The following is a 19,613-nucleotide window of genomic DNA, read 5'->3' as shown; positions in this document are numbered from 1 at the left end:
GGTGGGTATGTGGGCCGCTCCAAGCAACAGCCTGGTGGACCAAACTCTCACAAGTCAGAGTTTGAGGAGTAGAGAGTACTCCTCAAGTACTTCCAGTAGAGTAGAAGTAGAACAACTCCCAGAACCCCATCAAGCAGGTAAACTGCCTCTAGATACAATGAAGATAAGCCTTAGGCTACACAATGAAACTTGTAAAAGCAACTGTATTGCTGCTGCCTCTAATATCAATTGGGAGTTTGAAATAGGTGACATAGTGATTATCAACCTTGTAGTGCAAACATTTCTTCACAAAACTTTTAGCCTTGCCTTAAGGCTACCTTGAGGTGTTTTCTGGGCTTAGCGTCCCCGCTGCCCGGTCGTCGACCAGGCCTCCTCGTTGCTGGATTGGTCAACCAGGCTGTTGAATGCGGCTACTCGCAGCCTGACGTATGAATCACGCCTGGTTAATCAGGTATCATTTGGAGGTGCTTATTGAGTTCTCTCTTGAACATTGTGAGGGGTCGGCCAGTTATGCCTCTTATATTTAGTGGAAGCGTGTTGAACAGTATCAGGCCTCTGATGTTGACAGAGTTCTCTCAGAGTACCTATTGAACCTCTGCTCTTCAATGGGGGTATTCTGCACATGCTGCCATACCTTCCGGTCTCAAATGATATTATTTCTGTGTGCAGATTTGGGACCAGCCCCTCTACTATTTTCCACGAGTAAATTACAGTAGTTGCATGTCTCTGCACCTTTTCCAGTTTGTTGATGTGCTGCTTAAGATATGGGCACCATACAACCACTGCATATTCCAGTTTTGGTCTGACAATAGTTGTGAATAATTTCTTTAGTATTTTGCCATCCATGTATTTAAAAGCAATTCTGAAGTTAGAAAGTGTAGCATTGGCTCTTCACACAATGTTCTTTATGTGGTCCTCAGGTGATAGCTTTTTATCTAGAACCACTTCTAGATCTCTTTCTTTATCCAAATTCTTTAAAGATTTCTCACATTTCATAGAGGTGTCTGAATATAAAGTGAAAAAAATGCCAAAGGAGCTAAGTAAGAACAAAGCATTTGGTCCAGATGGAGTTTCACCATGGGTTTTGAGAGAATGTGCACTTGAGCTCAGCATTCCACTTAACAGATTTTTTCAGGCATCCCCGTGAACAGGAGTCCTAGCAGATGTGTGGAAAAAGGCTAACACAGAACAAATGTTTGCACTACAAGGTTGATATTCACTCTACTACCTATTTCAGATTCCCTGTTGATATTAGAGGCAGCAGCAATCTACAACAGTGGCAGCAGGGAAGATCCCATCAAATATAGACCTGTATCATTGACAAGTGTTACAGTATAGTGAAAATTTTGGAAAAAACCAGCGTTGAATGTAATGAAACGCCATTTTCTGGGTGAGACCCGGAGGCTCCCCGGAGCTTTACCAGGCTGATATGCTAATGTCAGACTTTGGCATCAGTCATGTGTATGGAGTTCAAGGGCCTACCGGGGACCACGGCCAGAACCTGGCCCCCTCAGAGAGGCAAGGGGAGCAATGGCCTATAGAATGGCTTATGCATCGTTAACGATGCATAAGCAACAGGGCTCCATTAAGGAACATATAATCTCTTCCCACAACCAGACCATCACCAGAGAAGTCTTATCAAAAAACACATAAATCATCGATAGATACAGCGATAGCAGGCGGCTTGATATCTGCGAGGCACTACACATTAAGAAGTCGATACCAGCAATCAACAGCCAATTAATGCACAACTATATTCTACCCACTTCAAGACTCCGCACCAATATAGGCCCATTGCAGGGTCTTACATTCTTCCTTTTAACTTACAAAATATTATACCCATTGTTTCGTGTTTTGTCTTGTGTTGAAAATTTGTTTTCACCTCATCCAAAACTGTTGTAACATATCACCTCACCCAAATGCAGGTATAAAATCAAAGCTGTTTAACCCTTACACTGCTCAGGGGTCCTGGGGACATTTACACCCCTGTGCGCAAGAAAAAAAAAAATTCAACATTTTTTTTTCGTCTTCTAGACATGTTAATTTGTGTCCCCTGAGCACGGGAAAAATAAAAAAAATCGTAGGTGACATATTTTGGGCGCAATTGACCGAGAAAGTCTGGCAAAAAGTGGGCGTTGACAGAGCGGTCGTCAGACCCGGTCAGCGTCACCCGCGCTGACAGGTGGGAGTTGCCACAAAGATATTATTACCTAATTGTTTCAATGTCTTCGATTGATTTTTTCTTAGTTTTTTTGCAGTAATATTATTCAGTAGTGTGTATTGTAATATATTTATATAATAAAAGTGGTGAATAATCACTATACTCAAAAGTATGATGTGCATATTAGTGATTCAATTATTATGTTTATAAAACCATAAACAAATAGTTTTGCTGCTTTTACACTCTATACACAGGTTATATATAAGTATCTGCATGTTTTGGTCACCATAACGAACCACTAAGTTGGTATTGAGAGTCGAAAAGCAACGAAGAGTTACCACCACACACCAGCCAGCCACTCGCTGCCACTCCCTCAACACACGCACTAAACTTTCTTCCCCCAACAATACCATTTGTGGTGTTATTACACTATATACAGACGTTATATATAAGTATGTATATATTTTGTTCACCACAACTGTACAGCTAAGCTGAAATAGTTAGTTCAGGCACTAAGAGTCGTCGCTATACACAGATGGCGGCTGGCGGCTCCCTCACTCATTCAAGGTCACACGCACTAAACTTTCTCCCCCAACAATACTGTTTGCAGTGTTATTACCCTATATACACATGTTATATATACACATGTTATATATAAGTATCTACATGTTTTATGCACCGTAACTATACACCTAAGCTTGTAGTGCGCCCAAAGAGCATAGTGGCCACCCTCTAAACAGCTAGACAAATCGTGCAGACGACGTCACCTCCGTCACCCATATGGCTCCTCCCAGCATAATCCTTTTGCTGTTAATACACTAATACACACATTATATATAAGTATCTACATTTGTGTTCACCATAGAGAACCACTGACCTGGTATGGTGAATGCAAACAATAACAGGTGGCCACACAGTCAGTAAACGATGCTGTCTCTCTCCGTCTCTCAGCATCACTCCTCCCACAGCGCTAATTATTACAACATTCCTGCTATTATCACAACCCTGGTTATTTATATCAGTCAGGGGTCATCTGTAATATTGTCATCGCTAAATAATAACAATTATATATTTATTTTGACATTTTTCGGCGATGCTGTGGTCACAAGCTGAACAGCAAAGCTGTTCGCTCATGCTGCGTGCGCCAGCCTTGGTTGCTCCAACAGTACTGTGCCTCTTACACCTGAGAATATTGCCCACGATTTGTTTAAAAAATGGCGTCTGTTTACAAGAGCCCTGAGGAAGCTTCTGTGAACCCCGTGTAGCCGCGGGCCATTTGAATCGGGCCTGGCACCCTATGGCGTATATATACTCCATGCACATCGTGGGACATGTTACTCAGGGCGTATATATACACCATGCGCAGTTTAAGGGTTAAACTCTGTTTAGTGTTTGTAAGTTATAGTTGTGTGTGTGTAAACTAAAGTCTTTGAAAATGTAATAAGTTATTACGAAACGCATTCAAGTGTCGCGTCAAACTAGAAATAAAAATGAATTTTGGAGAATTGATTTTTCAATTACCATCGACAGTGAAAACAAACATAAGAAATATGGAGAAAATTCGTGTTAGAATTATTAATCTTACTTTTTAGGTCATATTTAATAATATATGTCTACAGGAAAGACTGCTACCAAAATATACTAATATATATATATATATACAGTGTATGTATATATATATATATATATATATATATATATATATGTCGTACCTAGTAGCCAGAACTCGCTTCTCAGCCTACTATTCAAGGCCCGATTTGCCTAATAAGCCAAGTTTTCCTGAATTAATATATTTCCTATAATTTTTTTCTTATGAAATGATAAAGCAACCCTTTTCTCTATGTATGAGGTCAATTTTTTTTTATTGGAGTTAAAATTAACGTAGATATATGACCGAACCTAACCAACCCTACCTAACCTAACCTAACCTATATTTATAGGTAAGGTTAGGTTAGGTAGCCAAAAAAAGCTAGGTTAGGTTAGGTTAGGTAGGTTAGGTAGACGAAAAAACATTAATTCATGAAAACTTGGCTTATTAGGCAAATCGGGCCTTGAATAGTAGGCTGAGAAGTGCGTTCTGGCTATTAGGTACGACATATATATATATATATATATATATATATATATATATATGTCGTACCTAGTAGCCAGAACGCACTTCTCTGCCTACTATGCAAGGCCCGATTTGCCTATTAAGCCAAGTTTTCATGAATTAATTGGTTTTCGACTACCTAACCAACCTAACCTAACTTTTTCGGCTACCTAACCTAACCTAACCTATAAAGATAGGTTAGGTTAGGTTAGGTAGAGTTGGTTAGGTTCGGTCATATTGTAACAAACTAGGCTGTTGTAAGAATTATCCAGAGTGGTTTATCGACAAGAGAATGGGAAGCTGAGCCGCATGGTGACCTGACCCCCAGGGGAATTCGCGGTGGAAATAACCGACGCTTTGTTCATATCTGCGTATAATGAATCATCCTATAGTATTCAGTAATTTAGAGAAAATTAGCCTTTATTCATTTTTATTAAAATTGTATTGTATAATAGTACTGGATACAATATCAAGAGTATTCTAATTATTGAGTTAAGTCACCATCAGTGACGTCACGAATCGGATCTAACTTTTAAGGCGGAGTGACCGGCGGTCATAGGTCAGCAGGGTTGACATGTCTAATATTTCTACAAGTTTTAATAACCATTTTTGTGATCGGGAACAGCTCTGCCGTTAGATGTTTGTAATTTAATTCAGTAAAATAATTCAACCAGTCTGGATCAATTCAGTATAAACAGAGGATAATTGTTATAACTTAACCTTGCTAAAGTAACTGGGTAAGCGATGCGGAACAATACAATACTCTGTCTGGGGTAGTCCAGACAAGGAAAAAATCAGTGTGGTCACGGAAGCAGCTAGGAGAGGTCAAACATCTTACCTCTCCCCTAGACCAGCCAAGACATCCAGCTGGTCGCCCAAGGTATAGTTGCTATTGTTAATTATAGAAATAGTCTTCTCATTTGCCACTCAGGTCAAGTAGGGAGTGTTAAAGTAATAGGGAGTGAACATATTTAGATTTTGTTTTAGTTTTCTTTTAATAAATTAAATTTGTTATTAATTTGCATTTTATTGTTTCCATGTGTTTTATGTGTATACTTGTCCTGGTCACGTGGTCCACACGAGGCAGAGTTGCATTGGGCGCCGATTCTAACATCGAATCGGAATTATCATTACCGTGTAATTTATTCCACACTCAAGGTCATCGTTTATAGTGGGGATCAAGCCCCTAGGTTGATTAATTAGCGTGATCGATCCAGACCTCGATCATTGCTCTTGTATTACTGGTCTGGTGGTGGCAGCAGAGGTGACTCTAGGGTTTTGTTCAGAGCTTAGGTCACGTCATACTAGGTGTAGAATCCTAAGTCGGTCAATCGTCTTAGGACCACGTGGCGTGGAGTTGGCTTTGGTAAAAGTTTTGGAGTCCCTGGGTTTAGAAATAAAAGTAAGAATACGGGTAGAGGGAGTAGAAAGAAGGAAGTAAAGAGAGGGGACCCAAACCCTTGTTACAATGGTGCACAGCGGTGGTTTCAACAATTTTGTTTGAAATTGTTGAAAGGCTCACGCGTCTAGCCGTTCGAACACGTGCGCGGATGCTAAGGAGACAGCCGCGGGCCAGGATTAGCAGTGCGCCCCACAAGTGCGTTTGAGTGGGGATTGGCGAATCTTGGGTCATGCGGGCTGATATGATTAAGGTTAGTTAGTAAGATTAGACTGTTAAAATAGATTTATTGAAAAGGAGACCGCTCCGAGTTGATTGGACTGGGTACCATACTCGACCCATTGCAATTAATTCAGAGGTGTTGGGAGCCACCATACTCTCAACAGCAGTTCCTTGAGGGCTGTCGGGGGCGGATATATCTGTGGGACGCCAGTAGATAGTCCGAGGGCGTTATTAGACGACCCAAAACGCTAAGGAAAAACGTAATCCGTGAAGGGCGTTGCGGCCTCCGAGGGACGGACTAGTAAACTACCTAGCAGCGATTCAACAACTAAGTGATCGCACACTTAGTGGAGGTTGAGTCGTCCCTAGTCATAATTGTTGCTGAAAGCTGCGTGTCGCTCTGTTGGAACCTAGATGGTGTGGCCTCTAGGCTAGGTGTGGTACGGCGAGCCGGTAGGAACAATTATAAGATTAAGTCGAGTGCATTTTTTTAATTAAGTATACTTAAATTTATAAAGTAATTTCCGTTTATTTGCGTTGTTCTAGATTAATTTTTTTTCCCTAAATTCAATCCCCGGTTAAAAATTTTTTTTTTTTATCAAAGTGTTTAGCGTTTTCTTGCATATTAGGCTAAGTGCGTACGTTAAGTTTTGTTATTCCCTGTTGTATTAGTCTAAGTCAGAGGCGTTGTTGCTAGAGTGTAGTTAATCCTCTGGACTTAGGGCTATGTGTCGGTCACGATAGATAAGTGAAGGACTTTAAGGGATAGTAAAGTTGCGTGTAAATGTTATTTGTCCGTGGAATATTTCTAAGTATTTTGGGATAAGTTTTCGGCTAAGTCAATGTCGGAAAGTCGTTAACTGTAATTAATTTGTATTCGTGGGTCACGTGTATGTTCTGGGCGTCATTAGGATTCCCCAGTCGATGCGCGTGATATTTTCTAGTTGTTACCAGTAAGACGGTAGAATTGTGTTTTAGACTTAGAACTCTGTTTTCAGTAGAAACGTAGGTGGAAAATTTTCTAAGTCCAGCTTGGGCTAGAATCTGACTTTTTGGCGAAAATTCTAATTTTCATGTTTCGTGTATACCCTAGGGTCAGTATTACTCTCTAGTGCGCGCAAGGGACGTAATTCTGTTCGTAAAGCATTAAAGAGTGATAATTACATTTTTGCCGAATTTAGTTATTTTTCGAGAAAATCGTGTTGTAATTTTGTCAGAGTCCATTTGAGGTGAAAATCTCTGATTTTGACGAAAATTCGAATTAATGAGTGTTGAAACCGCCCGAAGTGTCAGTATTGTTCTGCATACAACGTCAGTAGTAAATAATAACGTATTTATATCTGGAAACGAGAAACCCAAATTTTTGTGAATTAAAGGAGTTTGGTGATATTTGGGGTGATAGAAATTTTTTCCCTCGGAGTCAGGAAAATTGGCAGAGTCCAGCAATTGAGTAAAAACGTAGTTTTTTGATAAAAATTCAATTTTTAGTAAGCATTTATAGGTCCTGGGTGTCTATATTAATCGCTAGAGCGGTTTATTAACGTAAAACTAGTTATTTTCCTTCAGAACAAAAATTTTGATTTTTCAGCGTTTAAGCGAAAAAGCGCGGGACTTAGTTTTTTTCAGCGCAGCTGGTCCCGCTCCATCAGTCATCAGGGGCCACGCTGCTCACTTCAAGCGCGTTTAGCATTCAAGTACAGTAAATATTCTTTATTAATCCATCACGAGTGCTGCGCGTTAGTTGCGTTATCATTTAAATTGTTTTATATAAATTAGAATCTTTAATTTTTTTTAACGTAAAGGACTTAGGTTTCAGCAATAGAACTGCGGGATATTTCACGGTCAGACACGAGTGCGGGGCAGACACTCATTCATTGGATTCACTTCAGCGATTCTCTCGATAAATCGTTGTATTTCCTATTTTGGGAATTTAGTAGTTTTCTCTTAGAATAGAGTTGTGATTTTTTTTTTGTGTAAGATCACGGTTGTAGTGAGTCCGGGTCGAGGGTGTACTAAAGGGTAGTTTAGAAGAGACGTGGCACACCAGGAATCACAGGAAATGTTTAACCCAGATAATGGCCAGTCAGTAGGGACCAGTGGGAATGGGAGTGTAGAGGATAGAACCTCTTCCGACACCACTGGGGACCGCTCAGGTAGCTCAACTGGCACCACAGGTGGGGCCAGTGGGACTGAAGCGACGAGTTCACGGGTTCTGCATGGGACTGGGCAGTCGAGGGTATCTTTCCATCCCTGGAGAGATACTATTATTGACATGAGTGGGGAGTCTTGCGAGGAGTCGTCCCATGAGTGGGGAGAGCCGTCTTGGGTTCCCCCACAAATAACATCGACGCCATGCCAGCAGGGTAGACAGGGGGCCTCAGTTAGTATGGCAGGACGTCCCACTTCGCTCGGTAGAGAACAGCAACCCGTTCAACGGGAACATGAACAACCACACCAACAGCAGGAACTACCCAACATAACACCAATACCACAGCACCCACAACACCTAGGTACACCTCATCCGTCACTACAACAAAACCTACCCCATCCTCAATTCCCATACCCACCCCATCCTCAATTCCCATACCAACCCCATCCTCAGTTCCCATACCAATCCTTCCCCCAACCCCAGGCCACTCCATACCCATTCCAACCCCAGGCCACCCCATACCCATACCCATTCCAACCCCAGGCCAACCCATACCCATTCCAACCCCAGGCCACCCCATACCCACCTCAACCTCAATCCACACCCCAACCCGAGGCCACCCACACCATACCTCAACCCCAACCTCCATCCACACCCCAACCCCAGGCCACCCACACCATACCTCAACCCCAACCCCAGGACCCACCCACTGCCAGTAGCTCCGCGTCACATACAGAGGGACTTGCGAGTCTGATTCCCAAGTTGACTCTGCCGACACTCAGAGGTAGGGAGTTGTCGCTTATTAAGGTGGAACGCAACCGCCAGGTGGAAGACTGGCTTTGTGAAATTGGTTCGATGCTAGAAGCTGTCCCGGGGGATAGATCGAAAATTGCTCTCGCTATGGGGGCTTGCGTGCACGTAGCCGGTCCACTAGCGGGATTTACAGAGTTTCAGCACCTGACATCTTGGCCTCAGTTTGTCCAAGCGATTAGGGACAGATTCAAAGACAAGGTTTCAGAGGATGAGGCGTACTTTTATCTCGAGTCACTTACGAGGGATGACCGAAGCACTGTCAAGGATTTCGGGTCAATATTAAAGAGAAGGGTTGACGACCTCACTAAGGAACTGGGGTTCGATTCGAGTCAGGCAGAGCAATTCGCTAAAGAGTTGTTCTGCAAAACGTTACCTTCCGATATGGGGCCATTGTTCCTTGCGGGGAGAGCGGGTGTGAGTTATGAAGACCTAGTCCAACAGGCCGCCACAGCCCTAGACAGGCGGACGCGCGCAGGGACATCGGGCACTCAGTTGTCGCCATACGTAGAGGCGGTAAGTAAAGGCGAGGGAGCCAAGCCGAGTCACTGTGGCGCGGGTTCATCAGGCATGAGGCAGCCCTCAGCGGCAAGTTCGAGCCACCCTGCGCGGGGTAACAACAGGGATCCGCGTAGGTGTTACTCCTGCGGGATGCGGGGGCACATACAGAGGGACTGTAAAGTCACTATTACGAGAGCATGAAAGCAGGCTCCTAGTGATGGTAGGCCTACGTTTGAGGTGAAAGTGGAAGGTGTGAGATTGACAGCTTTTGTTGATACAGGAAGCCAGGCAACGGTAATTAAAAAGTCAGCCTTCAGCAATTTTAAGTATACACGTCTTCAACGTTGCGCAAAGACATTAACAGCAGTCAATGGGGAAAAGATTGAGATCGTAGGTCAAGGTACAGTTAATTTTGAGATTGATGGGGAATTGCAGCCTCACACATGTACGATCGTAGAGAACCTTGATTTTCCTGGTCACATCTTAATGGGAACTGATTTTCTGTCGCGATTTGATTATTCCTTGTCTGCTCAAAAAGGGGCTAGGAACTGCAGGTTGCAGTTGGGACAGACTTCCTACCCAGTGGAGATGATCGACCATCCCCCAGTTGTAGCTTCAATTAAGAGGAAGCTGAAATATAATGCGCACTATCCAAAATTGATTTTTAAGTCTCTTCCAGACACAGTTAAGAGGTCATGCGCCTTGCATGCATTGACCAAACAGAGTTGCCCACCACATTCTGTTAAATTTATTAAAGTAGCCGTGGGACGTCACATACAATCAGGTACCACCCTTCAGGTGGCTGGGAGATGTGATAGTTTATTAATTCCTCATCACTTAGTTGTAGTGCTCGATAAAGGTGCACTCATTCCAGTTGTCAATCTTTCACATAAGACTTTTCGCTTCAGGGCAGGTGATAGGGTATCTCAGGGAACCATGGTGGAGGACACAGAAATCTTTCACCATGAGTCAGCTGAGACGCCAGCCGTCACTGCACAATGTAGTGCACTGAATATGTTGAAAACTAAAACACCATCCAAAGTACAATACGAGACGAGAAATGTTGCACAGAATGTTGAGGAAGTGGAAAAATTAATTTCAGCACTTGATTTGCAACATGTTGCACAGGCAGATAGGAAGGCACTGAGAGGAGTTTTACGAAAATTCCCGAAATTGTTTGCGACAGAGGATGACCAGATTGGTCTCCTTGATAAGATCGAGCACACCATTCCAACTGGTGATCATTTGCCTGTGTACACGAGACAATGGAGGTTGCCGGAACAGGCAAAGAACATTATCAGGGAGGAGTGCCAGAAAATGTTGAGACAGGGCGTGATAGAGCCTAGTACGTCACCGTGGCTCTCTCCTGTTGTGCTAGTTCGGAAACCGGACGGTAGTTATCGTTTCTGTGTTGACTACCGGAAGGTGAACGAATTAACTAAGGGTGATGTGTATCCGTTGCCCCGAATACAGGAGATAATAGATCAATTTGGTGCTGCTAAGTATTTCTCAACTCTTGACGCAAAATCGGCGTATTGGGCGATTCCGGTGGCAGAACAAGATAGGGAAAAAACAGCATTCTCGGATGGTAGGCACACTTATCAATTCCGTAGGATGCCGTTTGGTTTGAAGACAGCGCCTTCGTCGTTTCAGAGGGCCATCAACTTTATCCTTAGTCCGGTACTGGGTAGGCATTCTTTAGCGTACCTGGATGATGTTGTGATATATTCCAGGACGTTTGAGGAACACCTACAGGACTTGACTGAGACTTTGAAGTTGTTAGATCGGGTAGGTTTCAGGCTGAATGTTCAGAAGTGCACCCTGGCGGCTCAGAAATTCAAATTTCTGGGGTTCCAGGTGTGCCCGGACGGTATCCGACCTGACCCAGATTCTTGCCGCGCCATTGCTGACATGCCTACTCCAAGGACAGCAAAGGACGTGCGTAGGTTTTTGGGGGCGGCCGGATATTTTCGTCGTCATATTGAAGGTTTCGCTGGCATTTCAGCACCCCTGACTGATCTGACAAAGAAAAATGCGAAGTTTGTGTGGAAATCTGAACATGACGAGGCCTATCGCAAACTGAAAGACCAACTAATCACGACACCGGTATTGGCTATTCCTGATTTTGAAAAAGAGTGGGAAGTGCACACTGACGCCAGCGGTATTGCTATTGGCGGGTGCTTAATTCAGCGAGACGCAGATAATTTACCCCATCCAGTAGCCTATTTCAGTAGGAAGGTCAAAGGACCTGAAGTTCGTTATTCAGCTACGGATCGGGAGGCACTGGCAGTAGTAGAATCAGTTAGGTATTTCGAGCCTTACCTATTTCAGCGGCATTTTGTAATCTACACAGACCATCGAGCGTTAACACACATATTTAAAAAGCGAACAAAATGCCCACGAATGTCACGCTGGTCTCACGAACTTTCGGCCCACTCATTCCAGATCTTGTACAAGCCTGGTCCAGCACATGTTGTGCCAGATACGCTAAGTAGAAATATAGCGGCAATGCAGATTAGTGAAAATATTGAAACCATTCCATCGGATAAAATGAGAGAATACCAGATGAACGAGCCTAGATGGAAAGAGATTATTGAGTATTTAGAGGGAGGAAAATACCCCAAAAAGAAAAAGAATTTACCTATACATGATTTTGAAATGAAACAGGGCGTCTTGTATTATGTTAATAGCCAGAATGATAGGGCAGTATTTCAGCTAGTTATTCCGGACGCCTTGCGGTCATCAGCGTTAAAGCTCGCACATGCTTCAAAAATTGCAGGGCATCCGGGGATCTTTAAAACGCACTTAAAAGCAAAGTCTCTATTTTATTTTCCAGGATTACTTTCTGAGGTAATCAATTTCGTGAAGTCGTGCCCTCGTTGCCAGAGGAGGAAAGGTACCCTTAAGGTACAAGCCCCACTTCAGGAATTTCCTGAAATTCGTGAACCGTTAGATCGTGTGGGGGCCGATCTGATTGATTTACACCACAGTCATTCAGGTAACAGATATGTGTTGGTGCTAGTTGACCATCTGTCTAGATACACTACACTAGTTGCATTACCTCAGAAGGATTCTCGTACGGTTGCAGATGCGTTCTTGCGTAGGTTCGTTACTGTATTCGGACCTCCTAAAGTTTTAGTCTCTGACCGGGGTCAAGAATTCAATGGGAATATATTTAGAGAAGTTTGTAAGATTTTAGAGACAACTTCGGCTTTTACAACGGCCTACCACCCACAAGCAAACGGAATGACGGAACGGACTAATCGTTCAGTCAAGGATATGCTTGCAATCCTTGCTGAACATGATGCAAACACCTGGGATGAACACCTACCCTATGTTCAGTTCGCCTTGAATACTGCCATCCACCAATCAATTAACACCCAACCACTTCATTTGTTTACTGGTAATTCATGCAATTTCCCCTCAGGTCTGCTTAACAGACATAATGTTGCATACGGGGAGGACTATCCTTCAGAGGTCCTTGGTAAAATGAGAAATGCATGGAATATTGCAGCTGAAGCGTCCAAGAAGGCACGGACTCGGTATGCTCATTTTTATGACAAGAAAGTGCGCCCTCTTGAGTTGAAGGAAGGAAGCCTCGTATTGAGAGTGAATGAGGCTGCGCCCGCCAATCAGAGCAGGAAACTAGCTCCGAGGTGGCGAGGACCATATAGAGTAATTAAAAGGGCGGGGCCGGTTAATCTTGTTATAAAAGGAGTGTTCGAGGACCAGGTGGAAAGGACAATTCACGTGAATAAATTGAAACATTATCATGCTAGAGAGGAATTAGAACTGCCTTCAGCGGGTCTAGTTCCTGACTCAGCAGTGCTGACTCATGGCTTCACCGACGAGTCAGAAGATGAGGATGACCCTCTGTCATCGCTCATCAGTAGTCAGGTGCAGTCTCGCCACCCTATGGTGACGAGATCTCGCGCTGTACAGTAAAGTAACTTCCTAGTTAGTATAATTTAGTATTGATTAGATTTTCCTGTAAAGGCAATGAGATGTACTATGTCTATACTTGACTCAGGTAGCAACTTTTACCGTGCTCTGGGGTTCCACCTCCACCAAACCCAGAGTATATCTATGCTTCCGCTGTGTTGTCTGTCTGTTCCCAGGTCTGATTGGTACACCGACCCAGTTGTTCCAGCCACACGTGAACCCTTGTCTGTAAAGACCGAGGGGGGAGGCACGTTACACAAAGCCCTCCCCCCACCAGACCCAGTAACCCATACATCAGTTACTTTGGGGATGAGTGACTGTCCAAGAGTCACCCGGCCGACGCCTCACGTCATTAACGAGGTTGTCAGGGCCAGCGAGCTGCCCACATTATAGCAGTCACCGGAGGTGCCATACAACGCCGGGGTAGCTGTCTCGAAATCACCACTACCCACCTGCTGCGTCATCAAGACTGCAGCCATTCCAGCAGTGTTGGAGGAGAGGTCAAGAAATGGAAAGCACGTAGCAGTACTCAAGAATTTCGCCGGAAGATTAATGATTACGTCATCTGAAGTAACAAGAAAGCAGAAGTAAGGCGGTCACAGGTGGAAGGCACGGTTTCCCTACAGAGTACCGGGACTCGCCAATAGAAGGTCGCAAAATTGTCTCCTTTGGCCTAAAGTCGGCGGTACGAGGGTATACACAGTTGGTGTTTACGGCCTAGTAACCTGGGGACATCAAGAAACGCCTGAGATGACGTGAGCAATGATGGAAGACGAGATTCACCTGTTCTGCAAACAAGCAACCCGCCTCTACGACCTTCTGACACCACTCCTGCTAAGAGACACCGTTGGTACATCCAGTTCTGCTCTGCTGTGGTCATCTGCGCCGTAAAGTTTAACATCAAGACTGCCGTGTGAACTGTGATTGATATGAAGGCGTGTGGACTGTCGAGAGCAAGATTAATGGCCGAAGTAACAGTATTCTACAGCTGTCACTTGGCACTCCGCTCTACTACACTCTGTCGTCATTCAGGAGTACCGGATGGGAGTACAAGAGGACCAGGTATTGATGTCTACACATGGGGAGAAGCAAGATCGACACCGTCATCGTCAGCGACTACATTCAGCATCCAGCAGCATCGATTTTTTTTTTTTTTTTCGATTACTCAATATGAACAATTGATACAAACAACAAAGTGGCTCTGAACATCTGTGTAAAGAACATCTGGACACTTTTGTTTAAATGTTGAAAAACAGAGTTAGAATCAATTCTTTATAAATGTTGAAAAACAGATTTAAAATAATTCTGGTATAATATATGAAAATTTAACTATAAATTGGTCAGTAATCAAAATCGAAGCCCCTGTGTAATTGTCTCAGCCCAGAACAAACGGTTATGGAAAATTATGTTGTGCTATTTTTTTCAGAATGTTTGAACACAGGAGAGGCGGACCAATATAAACATTGACACTTCTAGTGAGTGAGAACACTTGGCTGTACAGTCAGCTGAAACCTGTGATATAGTATAGGAATTTTTTTTTTATATTTTTAGATACATGTAATAAACGTTAGGTGTGTTCCTTGATGGGGAGTGGTTAGTACACGGATGAGTACCTGATAGTTCCGTAGTACGCTCCCGGATGACTGAAAGTTCAGTCTGATGATATAACTTTAATGTTTGTTTGAGCACGGTGTGGCCGGCTCTAGAGGACACATGGACTTGGCTAGTGAAGAGCCAAGAGAGTTTAATAGCTAGTTTTTGATGGTAGAGTAGGGACATGTTATTTAGCTATGTCAGTAAGGATAGGATGTATGTTTCCTGATATTGGAGGATTGCTGTCAGTTGACAGCTGAGAAATTTATGAAATATGAACATGTTCATTATGATGTTGGACTATTATTTGTCAAATTTTATTAGTTAGGTTAGCTTTTGGTTGTGACATGAGTTGAATTGTGGGTTTGGATACTAAACCTCGTGAATTTTAACAAATTAACAAGGTTTACTAAGTGCTTGTGCGGGGGGGTTGTAACAAACTAGGCTGTTGTAAGAATTATCCAGAGTGGTTTATCGACAAGAGAATGGGAAGCTGAGCCGCATGGTGACCTGACCCCCAGGGGAATTCGCGGTGGAAATAACCGACGCTTTGTTCATATCTGCGTATAATGAATCATCCTATAGTATTCAGTAATTTAGAGAAAATTAGCCTTTATTCATTTTTATTAAAATTGTATTGTATAATAGTACTGGATACAATATCAAGAGTATTCTAATTATTGAGTTAAGTCACCATCAGTGACGTCACGAATCGGATCTAACTTTTAAGGCGGAGTGACCGGCGGTCATAGGTCAGCAGGGTTGACATGTCTAATATTTCTACAAGTTTTAATAACCATTTTTGTGATCGGGAACAGCTCTGCCGTTAGATGTTTGTAATTTAATTCAGTAAAATAATTCAACCAGTCTGGATCAATTCAGTATAAACAGAGGATAATTGTTATAACTTAACCTTGCTAAAGTAACTGGGTAAGCGATGCGGAACAATACAATACTCTGTCTGGGGTAGTCCAGACAAGGAAAAAATCAGTGTGGTCACGGAAGCAGCTAGGAGAGGTCAAACATCTTACCTCTCCCCTAGACCAGCCAAGACATCCAGCTGGTCGCCCAAGGTATAGTTGCTATTGTTAATTATAGAAATAGTCTTCTCATTTGCCACTCAGGTCAAGTAGGGAGTGTTAAAGTAATAGGGAGTGAACATATTTAGATTTTGTTTTAGTTTTCTTTTAATAAATTAAATTTGTTATTAATTTGCATTTTATTGTTTCCATGTGTTTTATGTGTATACTTGTCCTGGTCACGTGGTCCACACGAGGCAGAGTTGCATTGGGCGCCGATTCTAACATCGAATCGGAATTATCATTACCGTGTAATTTATTCCACACTCAAGGTCATCGTTTATAGTGGGGATCAAGCCCCTAGGTTGATTAATTAGCGTGATCGATCCAGACCTCGATCATTGCTCTTGTATTACTGGTCTGGTGGTGGCAGCAGAGGTGACTCTAGGGTTTTGTTCAGAGCTTAGGTCACGTCATACTAGGTGTAGAATCCTAAGTCGGTCAATCGTCTTAGGACCACGTGGCGTGGAGTTGGCTTTGGTAAAAGTTTTGGAGTCCCTGGGTTTAGAAATAAAAGTAAGAATACGGGTAGAGGGAGTAGAAAGAAGGAAGTAAAGAGAGGGGACCCAAACCCTTGTTACAATATATCTATGTTAATTTTAACTCCAATAACAAAAAATTGACCTCATACGTAATGAAATGGGTAGCTCTATCATTTCATAAGAAAAAAATTAGAGAAAATATATTAATTCAGGAAAACTTGGCTTATTAGGCAAATCGGGACTTGAATAGTAGGCCGAGAAGTGCATTCTGGCTACTAGGTACGACATATATATATATATATATATATATATATATATATATATATATATATATATATATATATATATATATATATATATATATATATATACATACACTGTATATATATATATATATTAGTATATTTTGGTAGCATTCTTTCCTGTAGACATATATTATTAAATATGACCTAAAAAGTAAGATTAATAATTCTAACACAAATTTTCTCAATATTTCTTATGTTTCTTTTCACTGTCGATGGTAATTGAAAAATCAGTTCTCCAAAATTCATTTTTATTTCTAGTCTGACGCCACATTTGAACGCGTTTCGTAATAACTTATTACATTTTCAAAGACTTTAGTTTACACACACACAACTATAACCTGCAAACACTAAACAGATTTCTTACTATGCTATAATTCAAATGTTTTTCATTTTATATACCTGCATTTGGGTGAGGTGATATGTTACAACAGTTTTGGATGAGGTGAAAACAAACTTTCAACACAAGATAGAACACGAAATATTGGGTAAAGTTAAAGGGGAAGAATGGAAGTAAATGCAAAGGGCCTATTGGCCCATATTTCTTGATGCTTCTACAGTATATTGGTGCGGAGTCTTGAAGTGGGTAGAATATAGTTGTGCATTAATTGGCTGTTGATTGCTGGTGTAGACTTCTTAATGTGTAGTGCCTCGCAGATATCAAGCCGCCTGCTATCGGTGTATCTATCGATGATTTCCGTGTTTTTTGTTAAGACTTCTCTGGTGATAGTATGGTTGTGGGAAGAGATTATATGTTCCTTAATGGAGCCCTGTTGCTTATGTATCGTTAATCGCTTGGAAAGTGATGTTGTTGTCTTGCCTATATACTGAGTTCTTTGAGGCTTACAGTCCCCAAGTGGGCATTTGAAGGCATAGACGACATTGGTCTCTTTCAAAACGTTCTGCTTTGTGTCTGGAGAGTTTCTCATGAGTAGGATGGCAGTTTTCTTGGTTTTATAGTAAATCGTCAATTGTATCTTCTGATTTTTGTCTGTAGGGATAACGTTTCTATTAACAATATCTTTCAGGACCCTTTCCTGCATTTTATGAGCTGTGGAAAAGAAGTTCCTGTAAAATAGTCTAATAGGGGGTACAGGTGTTGTGTTAGTTGTCTCTTCAGAGGTTGCATGGCGTTTCACCTTCCTTCTTATGATGTCTTCAACGAAACCATTGGAGAAGCCGTTGTTGACTAGGACCTGCCTTACCCTACAAAGTTCTTCATCGACTTGCTTCCATCCTGAGCTGTGGCTGAGAGCACGGTCGACATAAGCGTTAAGAACACTCCTCTTGTACCTGTCTGGGCAGTCACTATTGGCATTGAGGCACATTCCTATGTTTGTTTCTCTAGTGTAGACTGCAGTGTAGAAACCTCCGCTCCTTTCCATGACTGTTACATCTAGAAAGGGCAGCTTCCCATCCTTTTCCATCTCGTAGGTGAAACGCAACACAGAATTTCGCTCAAATGCCTCCTTCAGCTCCTGCAGATGTCTGACCTCAGGTACCTGAGTAAAAATGTCGTCAACATACCTGCAGTATATGGCCGGTTTCAACTTCATGTCGACTAAGACTTTTTGCTCGATGGTACCCATGTAGAAGTTTGCAAACAGGACACCTAGGGGAGAACCCATGGCATCATAAGAAGGAAAGTGAAACGCCATGCAACCTCTGAAGAGACAACTAACACAACACCTATACCCCCTATTAGACTATTTTACAGGAACTTCTTTTCCACAGCTCATAAAACAGAGGAAAGGGTCCTGAAAGATATTGTTAATAGAAACGTTATCCCTACAGACAAAAATCAGAGGATACAACTGACGATTTACTATAAAACCAGAAAAACGGCCAGCCTACTCATGAGAAACTCTCCAGACACAAAGCAGAACGCTTTAAAAGAGACCAACGTCGTCTATGCCTTCAAATGCCCACTTGGGGACTGTAAGCTCCAAAAAACCCAGTATATAGGCAAGACAACAACATCTCTTTCTAGGCGTTTAACGATGCATAAACAACAGGGCTCCATTAAGGAACATATAATCTCTTCCCACAACCAAACCATCGCCAGAGAAATCCTAGTAAACAACACAGAAATCATCGATAGATACAGCAATAGCAGGCGGCTTGACGTTTGCGAGGCACTACACATTAAGAAGTCAACACCAGCAATCAACAGCCAATTAATGCACAACTATATTCTACCCACCTCAAGACTCCGCTCCAATATAGAAGCATCAAGAAATATGGACCAATAGGCTTTCTACAATCACTTCCATTTCAATACCCATTGTTTCGTGTTCTGTCTTGTGTTGTTGAAATTAATACCCTATTAATGCCACCTCTTGTTCTGTCTTGTGTTGATGAAATTAATACCCTATTAATGCCACCTCACCCCATCCACCTCACTCAAATGTAGATATAAACAAAATCGGAGATGCGTAAGTTCTATTCAGTTGTGTATTTGTAAACTAAAGTCTTTGAAAATGTAATAAGTTTTACGAAACGCGCTCGTGTCGCGTCAGACTAGAAATAAAAATGAATTTTGGAGAATTGATTTTTGAATTACCTCCAACAGTGAAAAGAAATGTACGAAAGATTGAGAAAATTCGTGTTAGAATTATTAATCTTACTTTTTCGGTCATATTTAATAATATATATATTTATATATATATATACTGTACTTTATAAATCAAATAGATAAGATTTGGTGGTCTTATCACCACCAAATCAACTAAGCCCAGATTTGTGTGAGACCAATAGTCAATTTATCCATCATGGTTATGTTTGGTGAAGAGTATCACTCAATCTCAACAGTCCTGTAACGTAATTGTGTGTTCCCATAGTAAGTGTAAAATAATCCAGAGTTGTTCAATAAAACCCATGT

At 42.1% G+C, this 19,613-nt stretch overlaps 1 protein-coding gene across 4 annotated transcripts in view; it reads left to right on the top strand.

The window, feature by feature from the left end:
* The window catches only part of LOC123748317 (tripartite motif-containing protein 5-like), a 75,739-nt gene that overhangs the window by 42,572 nt on the left and 13,554 nt on the right, over positions 1–19,613 (top strand). The gene's annotated exons all lie outside the window — the stretch shown is intronic.

This window comes from Procambarus clarkii, chromosome 37 (assembly GCF_040958095.1).
Source record: "Procambarus clarkii isolate CNS0578487 chromosome 37, FALCON_Pclarkii_2.0, whole genome shotgun sequence".
Classification (NCBI taxonomy): Eukaryota; Metazoa; Arthropoda; class Malacostraca; order Decapoda; family Cambaridae; genus Procambarus; species Procambarus clarkii.
Note: the sequence above shows the minus strand (reverse complement) of the source record. Positions and strands in the feature narration are given on the sequence as shown.